Consider the following 9,610-nt stretch of genomic DNA (forward strand, 5'->3'; position numbering starts at 1 on the left):
GGAGAGAGGGAAGAAAGGAAGGAGGGAGGAAGGGAGGGAGATAAAAAAGGAGGAAGGCAGAGAAGAGAAAAAAAAAGGTTGTATTTTATGTCCTGATTTCCTGAAACCCATTTTAATTCCATATTTTTCAGAAATAGTATAAATGGTGTAAATTAAATGTACAAATGTTAAGTAAATATAAAATGTTAAGATTTTCATCAATATAAATGATGATCTCCTTAGAGTACTATTTAATGAGCCCCTTGTTTTAAGAATTAATTCAGTGACCCAAATGTCTTCCAAACTTTCTTTCATGAACCCAACCAAAACAACATGGCTAGAAATGAGAATTCTTTTGCTATGGTGAAATTAACAAATAAATTATTCTTCCCTTCTGATAATACAAAATCTAAGGCTTGTCTCTTACCATGGGATTGTAGCTTTCCTGACAAAGGCTTCTTAAAATAGTTGACAAAGTTTTTGTTGAGATGACACAATTGTTTATAGTACTTTTGTTATGCATTCCCTGGGAACATGTCCAGGAAACAGAAATCAAATCACATTTGAAATCTTTGTTTCTAGTGCACTATATTATAAACTGATTGTAGTAAAATCTATTGTACAAAGGACCTGAAGCCAGAGGAAAATATGAATATACTATGAGTATAGTATTTAAAAATTTTATACCTTAATATTCATCTTTTTTTTTTTTTTTTTTTTTGGCCAGTCCTGGGACCTGGGCTCAGGGCCTGAACACTGTCCCTGGCTTCTTTTTGCTCAAGGCTAGCATTCTGCCACTTGAGCCACAGCGCCCCTTCTGGCCATTTTCTATATATGTGGTGCTGGGGAATTGAACCCAGGACCTCATGTATACGAGGCAAGCACTCTTGCCACTAGGCCATATCCCCAGCCCAATATTCATCTTTTTAAATTAGAAGCATATGACAATATAGCTTACCACTTACCTATAGCTTCCTAAGTGCCACACAGAAAATATTCATATAGTTTTGGGAATCTTAAGACTTAAATGTACCCAGTGTTTAATTTCATTTTCTTCAGCTTTTGGGGGTCAAGGAAGGGGCTTGACTTGAGTATTATACATTATATAGTACAATGATTCCATTCATGACTGAATCAATTCTATTCAACCAAAATTCACTGAGTGTCATGTCCTAGGCATGCTAAGCTCTAAGAATAAAAAAACAGGAGTCTGAAAGAGACAAGTAACAACTAAGAAATAAAGCAGGAAGAGAATATCAATACCATAATCAAAGTAGAAAGTGCTATGTGATCACAATGTGAAAATGATTAATTCTATTTGAGTACATGTGTTATGGGAAAATGTGGTGTATAAAAGCAAGACCTCATATAACTTGGAACAGAACGATACATCCAGCATGGGCATGGCCCACAGATATTACAGCTACCCAACCTGGGTTCCTCTCCTACTGGGTTTCAGATCGTTTCTGAAGTTTCTAATGTCTTTTGCAGCTGAGCCATGACGATTTGGAATTCACCCTGGGGAATTGCTTAGCAGTACGGCAGCTTGCACAGTTCTGCACATCCTGTTTCCTCTGTCTCAAAAGCTTTCTTCGCTGTCTTATTTCTGTCATGATCTAGACAATTTCTACGTTAAGTTGTAAGCATAGATGTAACCTTCTCTGGAGCATCTTCCCCTACGCCTCATCCCCAACTCACGTACATCCTAGTGGGAAAGGACCCTTGGTCTTCAGTTCTTTCGTTACATCACAGAGCATTTGAAACTATTTATGTGTCTTTTTCTCCACAATTTTTACAGGCAAGAATTGTGTTTTGTTCAGCCATAGCACATCAATGTTATGTCATATGTGCTTATTATAATTTGACATATTTCCCTTTCTCCCTCCTCTCCAAATATATATGTATGTATTTATGTGTGTATATGTAATATGTGTGTGTGTGTGTATATATAATTTTTTCTGGTCCTGCAGCTTGAACTCAGGGCCTGGGCGCAGTCCTGAGCCGCTTTAGGCCGACAGTGCCACTTTCTGTTTTTTCTGAGTAGTTTATTGGAGATAAGAGTCTCACAGACTTTTCTGCCCAGACTGGCTTTGAACACTCCTGAGTAGCTAGGATTATAGGTATGAGCCACTAATACTCAGTGTGCTCGCTCTCTCTCCCTCCCCCCCCTCTCTCTCCATATGTGTATATGTACACACACACACACACACACACACACACACACACACACACACACACACATATATATATACTGGTCTTAACCCTCAGTATTCCAGAATGTGACCCAATATCATTGCAGACTACATTAATTAAGATGAGGTCATACTATAGTCTGGTTGACCCCTACTTTAATATGCTGTAATATAACTGGAATATCTTAAGAAGATGGCCATATGAAAACAGAGATACAGGGGATAAGTCTACATGACAATGAAGATAAAGTAGGGTTACATAAACCAAAGAATGATAGATCACCAGCAAACCACCAGAAGTTAGAAAGAGGAAGAAAGCCCTATAAGGCTTTCTGGCCCTCCCAACTCCTTGAATTTAGACTTCTACTTTGAGGAAGCAGGTGCTGTTTAAGAATTCTAAGCCACTCAGTTTGCATTATTTTTTTGTTTACCATAGCCCTAAAAAACCAGCACAGCACTCAATAAATTTGGAGAGACAACTTAAAATTTTTGCTTGTAACAAATCTGTACCTTATTTTCATTTCTTTCTTTCATCTGGCTTTGATCTAAACAATTTCCTTTTTACCTTCATTTGCCTGTACTATAGTCCATATGTGGATTCAATTGTCATGCCTGAATTGAACTAGATTTTTACACTTAGACAACTTATTAAGACTTGAGGGTGTGCATGTCTTGGTAACTAAAATAGAGAAAGGAGTGATGATACTTAATAGCCTGGGTAAGTTACTTAACTTTACTGTATTCAGTTTTCTCACCTATAAAATGGAAAAATATCAATGTCAACTTTCTGAGTCATTTCAAGAAAATAATGACATATGTATATAGATATATAGATATATATCTTAGCATGTAACATTAATGTGGTAATATATATACACATATATATCAGTTCATGTGGTAAGGTCTTAATATATGTTAGTTACAGGCAAAAAATCTCTCCGTTAAGGATCAAAACCAAATTATTTTGAATGACTCTATCATGGAAAAATATCAGAAGAAAATAGTTTACTTTCCACAGGTGCAAATTTTTATTATGGAGTGAATAAACTCATTTACTCTTTTTTTTCTTTACACAGGCTAAAAGGAGAGAGGAGATTCTCCAACTCTTAAGAAAACAAAGAGAAGATAGGATCTTGGTGAGACTGATAGCAAGGCACTGGAGAAATATATCTGAAGGGATGATGACCCATTGCAAATCTGAAGAGGCTTTGTAGGTTGGCCCTTAAAGGCAGATAGGTATCTTATCTCTAGAGTTTTTAGTTTTCCTGGCATACGAAATGAGGTATGATTGTCAGTGGACTTTATCCTTCACGTATTATAAAGATGTAGGATATTATAAAACATGGCTACTCCAGTGCTGATACTAGTTTTACAATAATTGATCTTTCCTAGATCATACAAAAATGCTAAATGACAAATGATGACACATAAAGATTAGAAAATAAATAATAGCGCATTATGAACTTATGGGTGTACAAACACACACTCATGAAAGAATTTCCAATTCCCTCATCTGCAACATTTATGACTGAGTGATTTCCGGATTTAAGAAGCCAGTCTTTAAAAATTCTAGAAGCAAACTGTTTTCCTTTCTGGTTTTGTTTTGTTTTTAGAAAGAATTGATTTCACTTCCTTATAAACCTAAAGTCAAAGTTCATCAAGAAAAGTAAGTTTACTTCTGTCAAAAACTGTCTCAGCTTTTTAGTCACTGTCCAAAGAATCACTTCTTTCTCCTTACTTTGACCCTTACCCACATCTCTATGTTAAGGTTGTCTCCCTTTAACAAACTTTCCTCTCCTCAGAGGTATTAAACCTTACAGACCCATTTGAGTATCTGTGGAATATGCAAGCATAAGTTGATGGACACTTCTACTTTGAGTCTCTGTCAACCTTCGCTGGCCCTTCTTTATTATCCTAGCTATTATTCGCCTGACATCCTCCCCAGCTCTACCTCTCCTTCCTTTCTTAGCTATCAGCAGGTCTTAGGGGTGACTAGCTCTGATCCCACCAGAGGCACAGCTAAGGTTGATAAAGCTACACTCATGTAACAAAAGACTTTAGTCTTTCCATGAGAAGTAATAATTTTAGTCCTACAATAATGATAGAATTGGACTTGGAACATGCTCTAGAAGAATTCCAAGGAAACCAGCTATCACTAGTTAGTCATTAAAGAGCCCTTACTTAAAAAGAGAAAAATGCAACACTTCCTTTTGGATGATGAAAATTTGTGGCTAAATTCAAACAATGGTTATTTTCAAACTGTATTCAGGAACAACAATTAGGAAGTAAAAGAAATTTAATTCCTATTAACAGTAAAAGACAAATAAACCTCTTTTCTGTTACTGAAGTAACAATCTTAAAGAATGAGTATGCTCAAGGCATGGTGTTTCAAGCCTATAACTCTAGTAACTGGGGACACAGGTGACTGAAGACCACAGTTTGAGGCCAGCCCAGGCAAATGTTCCTGAGACTCCATCTCCCTCAGTGGCTGAGTGGTGGCATGTACCTGTTATTATCCCAGCTACAGTGGAAGTCCAATGAGTTGGGCACAGTAGGAAGTACCTGTCACCCTCAGCAATTTGGGAACGTGGAAAGATTGCAACCCAGACCTGCCCAGACACAAAGCAAGACCCGACTTCAAAAATAACCAAGGCAAAAAGGAAACTGTGGGCTGGGGATATAGCCTAGCGGCAAGAGTGCCTGCCTCGGATACACGAGGCCCTAGGTTCGATTCCCCAGCACCACATATACAGAAAACGGCCAGAAGCGGCGCTGTGGCTCAAGTGGCAGAGTGCTAGCCTTGAGCGGGAAGAAGCCAGGGACAGTGCTCAGGCCCTGAGTCCAAGGCCCAGGACTGGCAAAAAAAAAAAAAAAAAAAAAAAAAAAAAAAGGAAACTGTGGCTCAAGTAGAGCACTTGCCTTGCAAAGCATGAGTTCTGAGTTCAAACCCTGAGTTCTGCTCCCCTTTCCCCCAAAATAAAAGTTTGGGCTAGTGACTGGCTTAGAATCACTTGTTCAATCACCAGCACTGCAAAAATAAATAAAAAGATCATCTAATCACACTTCACACTATAATAAACACTTTTCTCACGTGTTTACACTTGGTTGCAAAAGACATATTCAGAATCCAAACTATTGAATATTTATTGGGGAAGTTTTCAAGTTATTTCATGCTACATTGTGTTTACTATGACAGAGTTCCGTGTGTGTAGTAACTGATTCCTATGACTTCCAACAGGAAGGTGGTATCAGAGTCAGATGAAAAGGACAAAGACGAAGTCAAAGCCCTGCACTGATGTGATTCAAGTAATGATGGGAAGCCTACATGTATCTTTGCTTTTGAAGCAACCTATACACTTACATCAGGATCACTGGATGAGAGAATTAAAATAGATAAACAGGCTTCTCAAAGTGTTACCAATTCCTAGAAAGTGTTTGATTTTACAAATTGTGTTAAAATTTAAAAATAAAAGTTGAATGTGAAGATTTATATGGATTCTTATCAATTTTGGAATAGCTGTGTCTTATTGATGGCATAATACTGTTGGACATCAAGCCACAGTCATTGCACTTTACACATCCTCAAAAACCTTTTTACTGTTTTTATTTGAAGAGTAGTTCCAGAGTTTATATATTTGATCTGTAGCATGAATATAAGATAAACAAGAACCAGAAGATTTATGTGTCCCCAATAAGTAGACTACCATTAAAAAATGATTGATAAGGAAATAGAGATAAAAAAAAGAGCCACCTTGAAAGCTTAAGTCTTCCTTCTTTTAAAAAAAAAATCCCTTTTCTATGAGGCTGGGAATATGGCCTAGTGGTAGAGTGCTTGCCTCACATACATGAACCCTGGGTTCAATTCCTCAGCACCATGCACATAGAAAAAGCGAGAAATATCTCTGTGGCTCAAGTGGTAGAGTGCTAGCCTTGAGCCAAAAGAAGCCAGGGACCGTGCTCAGGCCCTGAGTTCAGGCCCCAGGACTGGCAAAAAAAGAAATCCCTTTTCTAAAATTTGGTTTATTCCATTTTAGAAGATATCTGAAGTCAGAACTCTTTCCTGAAAGTCACTAGGTTCAGCACACCTGTTTTATACACAAGTACATAATCCCACTGCCAGTCCCGCTCATTTTCATGGGAAAAGAGAAGATCCCTACTGAATTGTCCAAATAACAGCCCATGAAGAGCTACATGCATTTCCCCAGTGCTTAAAGCTCTCTTTAGGGCGCATTCATGTCACTGTTGTCCCAACCCAAGACCCTTAAACATAACCTCCACACAGTGTAGCTGCTGGTCATATTACCAAAAGAGGAACATGCTGACTTGCTGGTCAGAACCTCTGGCTACAGCATCTAAAACTGTTCTGTCACACTACAAGCCCATCAACTGGCTGAGATAGCTTTACACCTCCTTCCATTCTGTTGGGAATGTTTATGGATCACTGGGATATCTAATACATAGTACTTTCAGAGAGTGAAGAGAAGTACGAGAATAAATAAGAACATGTGAGAGATCTGATCCAGTCAGAAAGCCCTGGCTTGTTTCATTGGCCAAAAAGGTCAATCACCTGCTCAATCACAAACACAAGGGATGGGAAAATAAATGTCAATGTCATGGTGGATACTATGTACACTGGGCAGTATAAAGAAGTGTGGTCATTGATGGGAACCAGTAGGTCACATCTGTAATCCTAGCTGCTCAGGAGGTTGAGATCCAAAGGATTCAAGTTTGAGGCCAGCCTGCAAGTAAAAGTCCATGAGACTTAATTCTAAAAGAATCAGCAAAAAGCCATGATGGAAGTGTGACTCGAGTGGTAGAATGCTAGCTAAGCAAGCGTGAGGCCCTGAATTCACACCCCAATACCACTAAAAAAAAAATTATGCTTATTATATAATCACACTCAATTGACTATATACACTAGCAAAGTCAATCTCAACAAAGGTCTGGGTTTCAAAGACAGAAGTCAAGACACAATTATTAGGATCAAAGTAACAGTTTCATTAAGTTGTAGTAGATGTTCTAATATTAGGAATAAATCCTTTTCAATTGACATTAAGTGCTCAGCTACCTGCCTATTTACATATAAATTGGCCTTGGCAAACCCTCATGAAATTCCTAAGGCAAATGTTACCAAGAATTGAGTGAAACTGGCTAAAGGACTTGCCAAAGGCCACATATATATTAAATGAAGAAAAACAGGATTTCAGACAATTAGAGAATACATCAAGTGCCTTCCCCCATTGCAGTTCTATGATAATCAAGGCATTCTAGAAAGAATGTGTTAAAGGTGAAATATTCAAATCAGGATGTAGAGAAGAAATGTCACAAGGACCCCTCATATTTGCAACTGGTACCCAGATAGTCCCCTCTCTACCCCAGGTTTACTCCAGGCCTGTTTGTCTAGAACTTTAGTGGCTCAAAAGCTTAGGTCCATCACTGTTTTCTAGACTGTTCTAACAGTCAGAGTGGGTAGATAAGCAGAAACAAACTTGAGCCCAAATCCAGAAGTCAGTGGCCCACACCAGGCTTCTACAGTGCTTTAGAACAGGGTAGTATGGAGGAAAAGGCAAGGAGCGTCATATATCAAGAAAACTAATAATAACAATTGTTGGAGGGGATGTGGCCAAAAGGGAACCCTACTTCATTGTTGGTGGAAATGTAAACTGGTTCAGCCACTCTGGCAAGCAGTATGGAGATTCCTCAGAAGGCTCAATATAGAACTCCCCTATGACCCAGCAGCCCCACTGTTGGGTATCTATCCAAAAGCCCACAAACAAAATCACAGTAATGCCACCAGCACAACAATGTTCATCGCAGCACAATTTGTCATAGCGAGAAGCTGGAACCAACCCAGATGCCCCTCCATAGATGAATGGATCAGGAAAATGTGGTACATTTACACAATGGAATTTTATGCCTCTATCAGAAAGAATGACATTGTTCCATTTGTAAGGAAATGGAAGGACTTGGAAAAAGTTATACTAAGTGAAGTGAGCCAGACCCAAAGAAACATGGACTCTATGGCCTCCCTTATTGGGAATAATTAGTACAGGTTTAGGCAAGCCATAGCAGAGCATCACAAGGCCCAATAGCTATACCCTTAGAAACACATAAGATGATGCTAATTGAAATGAACTCCATGTTATGGAAACAAGTGATATATCACAGTTGTAACCACTTTCAACGTCCTATGTGTATGTGTAGTTTCTATTATAGATAATGTTTTGTATCACCTTCCTATGTTTGTACCTACACTATCTCTGTAATCTTATCTGAGTATATTGGAAACCGTGTTTACTGGTATTGGAAGTAGGAAATTCAAAGGGAATACCAAATTCGAGAGACACAGGGTAAAAAAAGAGAAATAACTACAAAAGCAATACTTGCAAAACTGTTTGGTGTAAGTGAACTGAACACCAGGGGGGAGGAGGGAAAGGGGGGGAGGGAGGGGGGCATGAGGGACAAGGCAACAAACAGTACAAGAAATGTATCCAATGCCCAATGTATGATACTGTAACCTCTCTGTATGTCAGTTTGATAATAAAAATTTGAGAAAAAAAAAAGAAAGAAAGAAAAGGCAAGGAGCCCAGACTCATCTTTGGCTACTTAGTGCCTTAGCCTCTGGGCAGGAAGCTCACTTTATTATTTGAACATACCTGAAAACATTTCGTTTATTATAAGAAACCAGTATAAGACACAGCTATTGTGGGAGTTTAGAAAAGGGAACATGTGTTGATTGTGAGCTAAGTTGGTCAGAAAAGTTTTTGCAGAAGGAACGATGTCTTTCTTTTCTGCAAGAGAGGGATATTCTTTGTTTTTTTGTTTGTTTGTTTTCACATTTTTATTATCAAACTGATGTACAGAGAGGTTACAGTTTCATACATTAGGGATATTCTTTCTTATACCATCAAAGGCTGAATGAACTAAACCCACTCACATTTCCTACCATGTGTCCAGAAAAAAAAATCATAGTGGTTTCCTGGTTGAGATCTGGGACAGCCTTTGGTTTCTGGGGGTAGCCACTCTCAGCTGGGACAACTCCAACACGTGAACCACCATTTATGATTGCTCCGAGCCTGTCTATAACTCTCCTGAGCCATCTGCTCCTTCCTTTCCCAAGAGTAGCCCAGAAGGCTGGGACTGTGGCCTACTGAGCCCAGTGGGTGCCTTGCTTTCCCTCTCCCTTTAGCCCACACAAGATGTGGTACTGTTTGGGGCCCGCCCTGAGCTCTTCATCCAATTTTAGGGGAGCCATCCTACTTCCTGGACGGCTTGGCGGGGCAGGCAACAGCGAGCTAGCCCCCTCCACCACCAGCTGTACCAGTGGGCAGGGGCTGGCGCCTGGCCTGAGGGAGAAGGCCGTCTGAAGCGGAGGGGGGGGGGGGGATAGCACTCTGGCGGCCCGCCCCCAGCCGTGACGTCCCCGGAGGCGGACGGAG

General features: G+C 39.4%; 1 protein-coding gene across 5 annotated transcripts in view; it reads right to left on the bottom strand.

Moving 5' to 3' along the window:
* The window catches only part of Btg4 (BTG anti-proliferation factor 4), a 73,485-nt gene that overhangs the window by 26,089 nt on the left and 37,786 nt on the right, over positions 1-9,610 (bottom strand). The gene's annotated exons all lie outside the window — the stretch shown is intronic.

The sequence above is a fragment of the Perognathus longimembris genome, chromosome 3, assembly GCF_023159225.1.
Source record: "Perognathus longimembris pacificus isolate PPM17 chromosome 3, ASM2315922v1, whole genome shotgun sequence".
NCBI lineage: Eukaryota > Metazoa > Chordata > Mammalia > Rodentia > Heteromyidae > Perognathus > Perognathus longimembris.